The sequence below is a fragment of the Anabrus simplex genome, chromosome 1 (assembly GCF_040414725.1).
Source record: "Anabrus simplex isolate iqAnaSimp1 chromosome 1, ASM4041472v1, whole genome shotgun sequence".
Classification (NCBI taxonomy): Eukaryota; Metazoa; Arthropoda; class Insecta; order Orthoptera; family Tettigoniidae; genus Anabrus; species Anabrus simplex.
In genome coordinates, this window is record NC_090265.1 from 517,910,959 (window position 1) to 517,925,694 (window position 14,736).

Genomic DNA, 14,736 nt, shown 5'->3' on the forward strand with positions numbered 1-14,736 from the left:
TAGGTCTAAGCCCATCATTTAGATTCTAAAGGACACCACGCGAAGCACAGCTTATTAATTACATGAGTTGTCTCGCTCAATCGGTGAAATTGTTAAGAATTCCTTCCCAATCAAGGATTCAGAATACGCGTAGCAGTTGACTTCTATGCTCATAGATAGCGTTCGCATACCCGATTACCTGTCATCAATACAGTGATGTTTTTTTTTACTACATCAGGAATTTGTTTGTGTTATTCAGGTTTAAAGATATCTCCTGTGCGCTCTATAGTACTCCAAGTGAATATGAACACCGTTCTTGTACAGTGGACGGAGCACTTATAAAACTGGTAGTGAGAGTTTGTTTCAGTGTTTTCAGCCGTATTTCAGTAACCATTTCCACTGACAAATGCGCGAGAACACAGCGCATACTGTTCAACATCCACAAGTCCGGAAGCGAAGTTGTGTGGTGATATCGTCGTCTTTTTCGTTAAAAATGTGGTTGTTAGCGAGATGTGTGTGATCACGAAGTGACAAAAGGTGTTGCTAGAGGATTATTCCTCTTAAAACGGGACCTGCACTGGGAATTTGGTAAGTGCTAGTAACAAATCTAGAAAATGGCTCCCTCTCGGGCCAAATAAGTAGAAATAGCTTCGTTTGGGGCGAACCTGTATAACCTAATATTGGTAAAATGACTAGCAAATCTTTACATAAACATAGATTCGAATTTTTCTTTAACGAGCGCACAGTTATGTTGACCGTGAGACGCTGTTGCGCTCTCTTGCTTCTCAAATGCAGGATTTGTAGGTTATGGAAACACTTCGAACATGATTAATAACAGAATGAAGAATTGCCCTCGTATTTAAGTTTAATGACAAAAGGCTAGCAAGTTTGCGAATGTCAACGCACACTTAGTATTTGCGTTGGCCTCCTGCACGTCTAAGTTAAACGGGGCATGGGCGTTAACCTCGAAATCTCGAGCAATTATTCTGCTAATTCTGGTGTATAGAAGCGCAGAAACGCCCATCCTTTCGCATCGCAGGGATCTTATATTATACTTCCTTTGAAAAACGTACACGAGTGGAATCAGGAAATAATCCATCCTTGCACGACTGTGATCATGGTCTAAGGAGCAATGAGGGGAACAGTTAAATTGTGTGTTTAAATGTTGTGGTAGTAAATTGCTTCATTAGCTGAACAAATCAGAAAGATACCGTAATGTTAGTACTGTGGATTTAATTTGCCTTGTAGCAATTGGTGGTCTTAAAAAGAGATGGCAGAATGCTGAAATTTTGTCTTGAAATGCACCGTACTAGTATAGCCTATCTTCTTTCAAGGCACTTACTGCATTTGATCAGTATGAAAGGTCAATGGACTGTCAGGATTTGATCCTGCACTTTGGGCAAAAATCATGATTGCCTTACCATCTTGTGTTCTACACCCAGTTAAATGGAATAAAATGCCCTGGGTATTTAGCGTTTCTTGGTTGATTGTGTATTTATCATACCTAACTTAAGAAAATTAACTTAGTGTCTTTGATCTGGAATCATATCAGATTGTCAATGGAAACAAGTTATAGGGATAAAGATTAGCAAAATCTTAGGCCTAGTAGTTCACTGAAAATTAGTGTCTCATTTGAGTGTCCTAATGAATTTGAAGATATATTTTCAAATTTTGTTTATTCAAGATTTTCCATGTAGGTAGCTAACTTATATTTCTTTTGAAAACTGTGATTGGAAGATACAGAATGTTCGGAAAGGTAGTTTGAATTGAAGCTACTAAATACTATTGGCAAACCTACCATTATTGTGAGATTAATACGGGGTAAAGGTATACAGTTTACCATGGCATGAAGTTCACAGTTTAGGAATGTGATTATTAGAAATCTTACTTCATATATCATTTAGGAGAGAGAGAGATATATTTGTTCATTGCCAGTGCTAGGAACCAATTATCGTGTTCCAGAATTATTTTTACTGTATTTCTGTATCAAATATCAGAAATTGTGCAACATTTTCCATGCATCCCGAGTGAAGAGCTACTGCCATTGGATGAATATTATTAAATGTGGTATCACTCCCAGAATTCAACACAGATTGATTTTGTTACAAACTACCGTGCAATAAAAACTCCTCAGTTGTAGGCCAATGATTTGCCACATAAGAGTCCCAGCTACATGGGCACACACTCCCTTTGAGAGGCTCTATCCTGGGCTCCTATGATGTGTTAGACCAAAGAGTTTTGGCACTATCTAGGACATATGTAGACCAATAGGCCTATTTAAGATATCCCTTTGATTGTTTAGTAAGCAGTTGGTAATTGTATGTTAAGTAAGGTAAGTGATTAGTAAACCGAGCAAGTGGCTGCGTGGTTTGTGTTATGTAGCTTCAGTTTGCATTTAAGAGATAATGGTTCGAACCCCGCTGTTGGCAGCCCTGAAGATGGTTTTCCGTGGTTTCCCCATTTTCACACCAGGCACATGCTGGGCCTGGTCCTTAATTCTGGCCATGGTCGCTTCCTTCCCACTCCTAGATCTTTCCAATTCTATCGTTGCCATAAGACCTAGGGCCTATCTGAGTTGGTGCAATGTAAAAAGAAGTGATTAGTTAGAAGAGAACATTGTTGAGCATGGCATGCCGTACCACTGGTCTTGGCTGAGAAGGTTTTATTAATTAACAAACACATCCCTTTAAATACAGCCAGGTCATTGCCACCAGTGAACTCGTTATGTAAACAAATAGATGTACCCTTCTTTAAGAAATCCCTGACAGACGCACACACACCCCTCCCCTTTCCACCGCCTGCAGCTTAATTAACGCTCTGTTAAGAGAGGCCAAGGAGTTACTCTTATCCCTTCCCTCCCCAGAACGTCATATAGCCTAGGCTATATAAATGGGTTTTATGCAAGGTCTGCTCGTATCTGGAATCTTCTACCATCTAGGTAAAATAGCTTCCTCTACCTCACTTCGTCCACGCAGTAAAGAAAATGTATATGTAAATAGAAACCCATATGTGATGTAAGCCTATATAACTTGTATAAATTATAATGTCAAGAAAGGTGGGTGCTAGTACAGTTGAATGTGGGCGAATGTGTAGGCCTATGTGTGCACATGTGGGAGTGGTTGTGAATGAGTGTGTATACAGGGGTATGAGTGAGAGTATAAATGGCTGGGTCTTCTTACTCTTAATATGTACGAGGGTAATACCAAAAATGTCTCCTATTTTTTTATAAATACAGAACTCTGTTCGTGAGGCTGTTGGTCACAATATTGTGAAGAGTGTTTCCCGCGCTTGCATATGAACAAGAAGTAAGTATAAATAACCACCTAATCGATACTTTATTAATGCCTCAGGCAAAATTGAATAAAATTAAAACTTACAGGACATGTTTCGACCACTTAGTGGTCCTCATCAGCTGTATAAATAAAGAACTGAAAAGAAAAACATTGACAATAAGCACAAATAAAAGTTCTTTGGAGACTCCTTTGATAAAAATGGAGGTCGTCAGAATAGGTCATCTTGCCTTTCGTTCTTGTTTGGAAAAGATGTTTATTCTGCGCACGCTGCACTCAGTCTTGGCTTGGCCAGCCATGAGAATGGAGCTCCCGTTGAATGTTACCGCCAAGTGCGAAGTGCGCGCAGTTATTTGGTTTTTTAATGCAAAAGGTACTGAACCGACTGAAATCCATCGCCAATTGACGGTAGTGTATGGTAAGTCGTGCTTTGCAGCCGAACAGGACAACTTTTTGGACTCATTTGTTGGGTGGCGAAACCTGGGCGTTCCACTTTACACCTGAGACCAAGCAACAATCACACCAGTGGCGGCATTCCTCTTCGCCAAAGCCGCGGAAATTCAAGCAAACACAGTCTGCTGGTCAAGTCATGACAACTGTGTTTTGGGATCGAAAAGGGGTATTGTTGGTCGACTTTACGGCGGTGAGCTGGTATGACATGGGCATACAACTGTCACAGCATCTACCAAAATGCATCGACCAAAATGGTGATTATGTAGAAAAATAGCTAAATGTTCAAGCTGTAAAATGATGTAAACCATTGTAGAAATAAACAGGTCTATGCATTTATAAAAAAATAGGAGACCTTATTTTTGGGATTACCTCCGTATAGAATAAATCAAGGTAATAGTTATTCTAAGAGTACAGTGTTTCGAGTATAGGCCTAAATATGTAAATTTAAAATTGTCTACATATATGTAAATATACAGTAGAGTTTATGTACACATACGTGTGGGAATGGAGGCACTTCCGTGTATAGTACGCAAAGCTTTTCTTGAGCCCTAGTTCCCATTCAGCACTATGGAGCTCAGGGCTCAGAAAAGTTTCGCACACTATATGTAAAGCTTGCCCTTTCTCAGACTACCAGGAAAATAATAATAATAATAATAATAATAATAATAATAATAATAATAATAATAATAACCACCTTTAGTTAATGAGGTTGATAATCTTGCTGGTTTGCCCTTTAAAATAACTACTCCATCAGTCATTTTGAGAACATCCTTATTTTTTTAAACCCAGCATCATGTCCTGTACACGATAACTAATTGTATACTTTTGCGAAGTAGGCATAAAAAACTTACATAGGATTGAGAAATGTGTCTGAAACATGATGAGGGTCTGAGGCATTGAAACGGTTGTAGGTAAATTTCCTTCATGAATAGGACTCTGACACTAATCATGAAACTACTGGGTGAGTTGGCCGTGCGGTTAGGGGTGCGCAGCTGTGAGCTGGCATCCGGGAGATAGTGGGTTTGAATATCACTGTCGGCAGCCCTGAACATGGTTTCCCCTGGTTTTCCATTTTCACACCAGGCAAACGCTGGGGCTGTACCTTAATTAAGGCCATGGCCGCTTCATTCCCACTCCTAGCCCTTTCCTATCCCATTGTCACCATAAGACCTGTCTTTGTCAGTGTGACGTAAAGCCACTAGCAAAATCATGAAACTGTACAAATTTAATTAAGAATTGCAGTGATGTGGCATTTCAAAAAATATCCATTATGTTGGCAGATTGATTTAAGGCAAGGAAATACCATTTAAAACTTTCTTTAACATCTCATTTGACTGTTCACGTGACATCAAAAGTCATTAATAGGCGGAAACTCCATAAAAAAAAAAAAAAAAATGGGAAAACTAGTCTTTCCTGATGATGACCGTAACATAACTTAAATAGCCTATAGCATAAGATATTTTTGTATGCTCTTGATTATTGGAGAAATTTTGCAGTTTAGAACACAATCTTGCATCTAATGATACAACATTAAGTATAGGGTGCTCAGTCATTGAAGATTTTGTTTTTTTTTTGGTAGTTTAGAATCCGGAAGTTTGTATGTAGTTCCGTTTCATTGTAATTAATTAGCCTATGATGACACATAACTTCAGATTTTAAAATGAGGTTTGGAAAAAGCAGACCCCTTGAGACAGCCAGGTGCAGTTCTTGGTGAAACACTGGGAGCTAATAATCCAATTTGACCATAGCCTGCAAGCCTGGAAAATAATTTTGTCTATATTCATCAAGGCGCTGGCTTTGAAAGCCCAAACTGTCTTTCAGCTTTTTGTTTGTTTGTAAAGTGGTATTTTAATATTTGCCTACCAGTTATGTTATCTGCTATATACATCTAACTTAACAAGGAAAATATGACATTTATAAGTATGATCTAGTAAGTATTTAAAATGTTTTCCTTCTTGTGTGAAGATAATATTCGTACTTGTTCTGAAAAATCAGCTTCCATCTTTTGTAATGATTCTTTTTCAGGTCATTTTGGGTGTTCGTTGTTATTTAACAGTCTTGTGTTGAAGAGAGAAATCTGAATTTCATTGTAGATATTGAAACATGATCAACTTACTATTTTTTTTCAAGTACTCATGTAGAAGAGCTATCATTAAAGGATGATTGCCTTTTTAAATTAGTATTTATTAGTATTAGTAGCAATAATAACAATAATAATAATACTATGAGTTAATCTGGTTCTGGTCTTTGGCTCGGGGGCCCCCAACCTGGATTCCTGGCTGGGCCAAGATTTTAACCGCAGCAGTAGTCGAAACGTCTGGAAGAAGCGAGAGGAGTGGACCATGGCATAATAGCCCGGAAGATTTTTATTATATTGACACCGGCTGTGAAAGCCTTCATATTTTAACGTGTATGGTTGATTATTCTGGCTCGGGGATACAGTATATATGTTCATCTTAACACACTTTTCGACATCTACATGGACGCAATAGTGATTACAGGCAAGGTATACAGTTGCCCCTCAGCTAAGATCGGTAAAGTGCGCTGCACATGTTCTCTTCTTCCTGGCATAATTACCAGCTGTTGACTAAACACTGTGTGCTGTCGACATGTAATTGTTGGCTTCAAGGTCATGCCTTGCGTTAAAACCAGTGTATAGTGATGGGAAGCGCCCAAAGTTATACTTTCTGAACTATAAGACAATCACAAACGCTCTGATCTAGAAGAACATGGTTAAATTCCCCAGCCCAGCCAGGAATTGAACCAGGTCCCCTTATGAATGGAAGGCCACTACGATGACTATACAGCCAAGGATCCACACAACAGATAGAGTAGTTTATTTTTTAATTATTTAGCGTATGGCTTATACAGACAATATCAGTAATATATATAGTATGCAAACTTTTAGTGATACTTCGACTCCCTAATGATGAGTCGGTAGACCTCGGTTATCTTCGAGATTCGTATTGGCAACCTCTGACACAAAAATATGAAACCATTATGCATCGCCGTGGGACATCTGGCAGTGTCATTGCAACACTGTAAATACTCTTGTTATTTACACAGCAGAGTCAAAATATAGGTTAAGCTTGAACATGAGTGAGGAATATCAAGGTACATCACAGGAACAACCTAAAACTCCTACACGGAACGACTGTTTAGAAAATTTGTATTGATCGATCATACTATTGATTCAATTCAGATTTCATTTCCATTCAATTGGCAGTATTGCTGGAATCAGGGTAGCTCCCTCCTTACTCCTCATCCCCGTAAATAGAAGTATCACTAAAAGTTTCATGGACTATATGTATACATATTTACAGATGAGAAACAAAGTAATTTGTGCTCCACAATTTAATATGTAGTTCTTCAATCCAGCATACAGCATCTGGAGTTACCAGCAAGAAGTCATCTTCATCACTGTGAAAGGCTCGAATCTTGCATTCCCTGACAATATGATGAATGGTCTGGTGTGGAGCTCCGCAGTTACAGTGCCGATTAGGTAGCTTTTTCCACTTATGGAGAGTGGCTCTGCACCGGCCATGTCCTGTTCTGATTCTATTCAGGGCAGTCCAGGTCTTGCGTGGTAGGTGGGATCCACTTGGAAGTCTGGGACTTGAGAAGAAGGTATGCAGGCACACATCTGTTGCTGCCTCCCATCGACCTTTCCACTCATCAAGAGATTTAAAATCCTTAGCATCCATGTCAGCAGCATTACATAGAGTTGGATGGTGTGATTTTAGTCTATTAAGATTCAAAAGTGGCAGGTCACTATGCACGGGTATAGACTAGGATTCCTGGAGATCTTGTGGAATTCCTTCACAAGAGCATTAGATTGGTGTAGATCAGTTGGCATAATACCAGTTAGCAGTGTAAGCCAATCAATCAGTCAATACTGATCTGCATTTAGGGCAGTCGCCCAGGTGGCAGATTCCCTATCTGTTGCTTTCCTAGCCTTTTCCTAAATGATTTCAAAGAAATTGGAAATTTATTGAACGTCTCCCTTGGTAAGTTATTCCAATCCCTAACTCCCCTCCCTATAAATGAATATTTGCCCCAGTTTGTCCTCTTGAATTCCAACTTTATCTTCATATTGTGATTTTCCTACTTTTATAAACACCATTCAAACTTATTCGTCTACTAATGTCATTCCACGCCATCTCCCGCTGACAGCTCGGAACATACCACTTAGTCGAGCAGCTCTTCTTCTTTCTCTCAATTCTTCCCAACCCAAACACTGCAACATTTTTGTAACGCTACTCTTTTTTCGGAAATCACCCAGAACAAATCGAGCTGCTTTTCTTTGGACTTTTTCCTGTTCTTGAATCAGGTAATCCTGGTGAGGGTCCCTTACACTGGAACCATACTCTAGTTGGGGTCTTACCAGAGACTTATATGCACTCTCCTTTACATCCTTACTACAACCCCTAAACACCCTCATAACCATGTGCAGAGATCTGTACCCTTTATTTACAATCCCATTTATGTGATTACCCCAATGAAGATCTTTCCTTATATTAACACCTAGATACTTACAATGATCGCCAAAAGGAACTTTCACCCCATCAATGCAGTAATTAAAACTGAGAGGACTTTTCCTATTTGTGAAACTCACAACCTGACTTTTAACCCCGTTTATCAACATACCATTGCCTGCTGTCCATCTCACAACATTTTCGAGGTCATGTTGCAGTTGCTCACAATCTTGTAACTTATTTATCACTCTATAGAGAATAACATCATCCGCAAAAAGCCTTACCTCCAACTCCACTCCTTTACTCATATCATTTATATATATAAGAAAACATAAAGGTCCGATAATACTGCCTCGAGGAATTCCCCTCTTAATTCTCTGAGATCTATTTTCTAGAAATATAGCAACCCATTCAGTCACTCTTTTGTCTAGTCCAATTGCACTCATTTTTGCCAGTAGTCTCCCATGATCCACCCTATCAAATTCTTTAAGACAGGTCAATCACGATACAGTCCATTTGACCTCCAGAATCCAAGATATCTGCTATATCTTGCTGGACCTACAAGTTGAGCTTCAGTGGAATAACCTTTCCTAAAACCGAATTGCCTTCTATCGAACCAGTTATTAATTTCATGAACATGTCTAATATAATCAGAAAGAATGCCTTCCCAAAGCTTACATACAATGCATGTCAAACTTACTGGCCTGTAATTTTCAGCTTTATGTCTATCACCCTTTCCTTTATACACAGGGGCTACTATAGATGTAGAGTAGATGTGATTGCATTTAAAGTTAAATTTTTTTTCATAACTGATCCGTATTGAACTGAAAATCGCAGTGTTAAAAAGAGAGAGGTTCCACCTATTCAGTACAATGATAAACTGTTGCACAAAATTTATGTCACAACATGTTTCTTCAAGAAAGTGTTATATGTGTTACAGTTATCCTTTAATGTGTTTTTTGTGTGTCGATAATTGTATACTTCTTGCTATATTTCTTCTGTCGGCTGATGATGACATAGACATGTGTCGAAACCGGTCCCAAACAAATTAAACATGTTGTGATATAAATTGTGTGCAACAGTTTATTATTGTATTGAATAGGTGGAACGTCTCTCTTTTTAACATTGTAGATGTGATTGCGCCAGATATGATGCACATTGTGGTATTAAGCTTGGTGTCAACAAGCCTTGTGTGATGACTGTTCAACCAAACAGGTGCACAATACTCAGCACTTGAATACACCAAACCCAAGGCTGAAAATCGGCAAGGTGGTTGCTGAAGATCCCCAGGTAGTTCCACACAGTTTATGGAGGATATTGTTTCGAGACTTGAACTTTTGTGTTGAGTTCAAGAGATGTTGTTTGAAGGATAGTGTACGGTCCAAGATGACGCCAAGGTATTTTGGGTTCCACTTATGATGAAGAATTCTGCCTCTGAAATTAACATTCAGTTTCACGTTCACCAAATGATTATTTAAATGGGAGACACTTCTGTTTTACTCACACTGCATTGAAGTCTCCAGAATTTGAAGTAGTTTTACAGTGAAGACAGGTCTTTGGTCAGAATCTCTTCAGTTGTCTTCATTACCTGATCTTGTATGGCTAGAGCCAAGTTGTTACTTGTAATTACTTGTAGAGCCAAGTCGTTGGCATAGCAGAATTTTCTGGATGAAGTGTCAGGAAGGTCTGAGAGGTATAAGCTGAACAACAATGGTGAGAGAACTGATCCTTGGGGCAATCTGTTGTTTAGTTTCCTCTCCTTGCTTATCTTGCTTCCGGCGATTATTTGAAACTTCCGATCACTTAACATGTTAACCAGTTGAGCCATCGTTCTGCATGATATGATACGGAGAAATTTGTAGATAAGTCCTTCCCTCCATACAGTGTCAAAGGCAGCAGTAAGATCAACAAATTCAACAGATGTTTTCAGCTTCATTTGATATTCACCGGGCGAGTTGGCCGTGCGCGTAGAGGCGCGCGGCTGTGAGCTTGCATCCGGGAGATAGTAGGTTCGAATCCCACTATCGGCAGCCCTGAAGATGGTTTTCCGTGTTTTCCCATTTTCACACCAGGCAAATGCTGGGGCTGTACCTTAATTAAGGCCACGGCCGCTTCCTTCCAACTCCTAGGCCTTTCCCATCCCATCGTCGCCATAAGACCTATCTGTGTCGGTGCGACGTAAAGCCCCTAGCAAAAAAGAAAATTGATATTCTGCCTCTATGAAGGATGAAAGAGGCAATACTTGGTCACAGCAGCTACACCTTGGTCTGAAGCCTTCCTTTTCAACTGGAATATGCTCTAGGATTGCGCTACTTATGCTGTTATATATCAACCTTTCAAAACGCTTGTAGCAGCAGCTATGAAGGGCGATGGGTTGATAGCTTTCTACCTTGTTGCTGGGTTTGCCAGGTTTCGGAATAGAAATTATCTTTGCCTTCTTGAGCTCCAATGGAATTTGACCGGTCAGGATGTCAGTGAAGAACTCTGCCAACCATTTCTTAGCATATCCTCCCAAAATTAATAAGGAATTCTAGATGGATGCCATCAAAACCAGACAACGTAAGAGGTTTGAGGTCCTTCAGTCCCATGTCAATGTCTAAATTTGTGAAGGGACGTGCATATTCAGATGAGGGAGATGTCTTAGATAATGTTTTGATATTAATAATGTTATTGGTTTTACATCCCACTGACTACTTTTATGGTTTTTGTAGACACAGAGGTGCTGAAAATTTGTTACCCAGAAGTTTTGATTGCTGGTAAAACTACTGAAATGAAGCTGGTGTATTTTAACACATCTCTCATGCCCACCTTTATTACAGCCTCGTCTTTGGTCTGCTGAAGGAAGCCCTGAAAAGCAAGTGTTTCACCACTAATCAAGCAGTTCTCGATGCTGTGAAAGAGTTGTTCAGCCAGCGTCATTTATTGTGTGGGGTACAGAAAACTTGTTCACAGCGTAGGGTCAAGTCATTAAATGGCGAAGGTGATTATATTTAGACTCTCTCAAACTATCATCATCATGTTGTTGCTTTGATATAGTGTATGTAGTTCAATAAATGTAGTGCAAGTTTGTTGACACCAGTCTCTGTTTCAGTCAAACAACCTTTACACTGATGAGCCATTAAATTATGACCACCTACATATACGGTGTACGACCACCTTTTGCTGCAGAAACACGGCCAATCAGTAAGGCATCAGGGTATCTGATACCACAAGCGCAACAGCAGGCCCTCCAGTTGGTGTACGTTGCTGGGCAGTTGCGATGTAGCATGAACGTTCTTCTCCAAGTCGAGCCACAAATGTTCAATGGGACTCATATTGAGGCTATTTGGGAGCCACTGCAATAAAGCAAGTTCACTATCATGTTCCTCAAATCAGTCCTTGACAATCCTGGCAGTGTAGCATGGCGCATTGCCCTTTTGGAAATGGCCGTCACCCTCAGGGGACAGTATTGACACGAATGGATGGACTTGGTTTCCAATTGACGTCAGAAAAGTTGGATGGCGCAGCCACGCGGTAGAATGTTGAAGCTGCAACATAGTGACTGGTGAGGTATATTTACATGGCGAAGCATTGACGTCGTGATGGAAACAGAAAGAAAATTGTCAAATTTGAGGAGGTACTGCTCTGTATAAGGTTGCAAATCGTATAAAACGGATGCGAAATCTTCCTGTACAAAAAGTTCAGAGATAAAGATGGGTTTCCGAGCTGTCAATTGGAAAACGCGTTGCGCGATACATGGCAGTGCGCAGTCTGCATTCTCGTGAAGACGACTTCTTTCCACAGCGTAGGTACCAGTACTGTGTATTGTACTCACTGATAGTTATTATCTCTAATTTGTATTCACAAAGATTTAGCTACATCAAAAATACTGATAAACTTGTAGCCTAATACTTCTGTGCCGCACATAGAATGTAATCCGCTCTTTGTAAACTTCTTCATATGTGTAACAGCAGACAGTAAATTAACTATCTACATGTGAGTAATATCTTTAACTGATAGTAATTAAGCACTGAATTTAAATTGCCTATATAATACTTCTATCAATGAAAGAAAATATGTAGTATTTTGCCGTCATACATTAGCTTTTTTTGCTATTTGTTTTACGTTACACCGACACAGAGAGGTCTTATGGCGACGATGTGACGGGAAAGGTCTAGGAATGGGAAGGAAGCGGTCGTGGCCTTAATTAAGGTACAGCCCCAGCATTTGCCTGGTGAGAAAATGGGATACCACGGAAAACCATCTTCAGGGCTGCCGACAGTGGGGTTCGAACCCACTATCTCCCGGATGCGAGCTCACAGCTGCACGCTCCTAACCGCACGGCCAACTCGCCCGGTCATCATAAATTAGAAGCCATAACCTAATTATTTGGTAGAATTGGACAAACCAAGTATTCTTCAACCCCAAACAGCTGTGACTGTAGAGGTTATAGTACTCTTAAATTATAATTTTCCATCTTTTCTCTGCATATTCTGTAGGTAGTTATATTTTTTTATACTTATTATTGTCGGTTCTAAGTTCTAACTTTTGTGCTGATGGTAAAAATGGAAGAACATTTAAGTTTATGTGGGCTGTTCCAACACAAGCCTGTATAAAGCCTAGGATTTATTTGCTTTACAACATTTACTTAGTAGAATTATTATTTTCTTTCTTCCCCAAGATTACAGTTTACAAAACAGGTAACTCCCCCGTCACCTGGCTAAGAAATTACTCCATAACCTCTAATAGTGGAAAATTACAGTAGCTTAACTGTTAAGGTGAATTAGCGTGTCAGCGGTAACATTTCTCTGACAAACCCGCTTTACATATATAGTTGCACTTCACATTTTCACCCCCTTGTTCAAGACAACATTAACTTTGTGCGGTTTTGAATCGATGTGGTATGATTGTAAACACAACCAGTTTCATCTTCTGTTTCAAACTTTTTACCTACACATATCAAGTAATTACGCTTGAATATTTCTTCCCCTTCCACTAATGGACGCATGAAATCTCCGACAACTCTCAACAGTTGCGCATACGACACCAAAGACATTTTGAACACTTAATAAATCCTACAGACGCACACCCGATCACTGTCGTGTTTACATCCCGTCACTATCTCGCCGCCATATTGGAAACAGGTGACGGTAAGCTCCTCCCCCGTTTCGGACGTCAATTGCATCCAGATACCAGAAAGTTGTGAGGGATTGTTGTATCAGAGTAATGGGCCCCAGTGTTTCGCATGAAAATATTGCTCAGATCATCACGGCTCCTCCACCAGACAGTGTAATCGTGTGCGATGGAAATTGGCGTACACTTTTGATCCTCAATGTGATGAAACGGGAATCTTGGAACATCACACCAGGCGACCTGTTTCTGATCATCCACGGTTCAGTGGCGATGATTTTGTGCCCACTTCATGCTTGTTTTAGTGGAGTGCAGTCAGCGTTGCAGTAGAACTGGGTTGTCGACTCTGCAGTCCCTTGCACAGTAGTGTTCTCCAAAACATTGAGCTGGTCATCACCATTGTACCTGTTGGCTATTTCTTGAACTGTAGCCCTGTGGTCACTCCAAATGAATTGAGTTAGTCATTGGCCTCCTCTGGTCTCAGTGAACTGCTGTCGCCAGACAGTTGGATGGCGTGTCGTTGTTTGCCCTTCGCACCACTTTTGATATGTTCTCAAAACAGCAGCACAAGAGTAGCCTCCGCTGCCGTTTCAGAGACGCTGTGCCATCACAGTTTGCCTGCTTTTCCCATACCGATCTTTGAGATGCTACTAACAGCAAGCCTGTGAACCTGCCCTATAAATACCATGCAACAAGTCATGTGTTACTCTCAACACTTCAGGTGCACTAAGTGTTTCCAGGTTGGGGTGGTCATAATACAATGAGTTATCGGTGTTTATAGTTGCTATCATTAACTTCATGTTCGATTGTTTCTTTCAGAACGTCACCCAATCTTTCCACTCTTAGGATGGTGGGTTCTTTCCTCATATGTTAAAGCTAGTGTAATTGTGAATTACAAAGGGTGTACTATATTGTTTAACACTTTATTTTTTGTATGTCCAGGTATGGTTCACATTTCACTTTTGAAGGTGTAACTAGTGTCTTGTTCTACCGTTTGGTAGCAGCATACGCACAGGGGCCAACAAATTCACTCGTCATAGCCATTTCATAACAACACTGTCAGCGTAGGAGCAGACAACATGGAAAGCAACCGTCAGGGACAGCGCTATACGACTTGGTTCCTATGGAAAGAAGGCCTGACCTCTGCAGAAATTCATCGGCGCTTGGTGGCAGTCTGTGGAGAACATGCTCCGTCACGGAAAACAGTTTACAACTGGGTGAAAGGTTGGAAAACTGGGCGCACATCGGTGGACAAGGGAACCAGTTCTGGAAGGAATGTGACAGCGTCAACACCAGCCAACATAGCCCGGGTTGAACAGGCCATCCAAAGAAACAAATGCATCACGTTTACGGAAATGGAGGCAGCCACGGGAATTGGCCGAAACGCCTTGCAGCGGATCGTGCACGGCCACTTACAGCTGGGGAAGGTG

The 14,736-nt window shown here is 40.4% G+C and overlaps 1 protein-coding gene across 1 annotated transcript in view; it reads left to right on the forward strand.

Annotated features, from left to right (window-relative positions):
* The first annotated feature begins 256 nt into the window (after window positions 1-256).
* The window catches only part of Snrk (SNF related kinase), a 194,081-nt gene continuing 179,601 nt past the window's right edge, over window positions 257-14,736 (forward strand). Inside the window, exon 1 of the mRNA XM_067135427.2 lies at window positions 257-567. The gene's annotated coding sequence lies outside the window, so the exon portion shown is untranslated. The remainder of the gene's footprint in view (window positions 568-14,736) is intronic.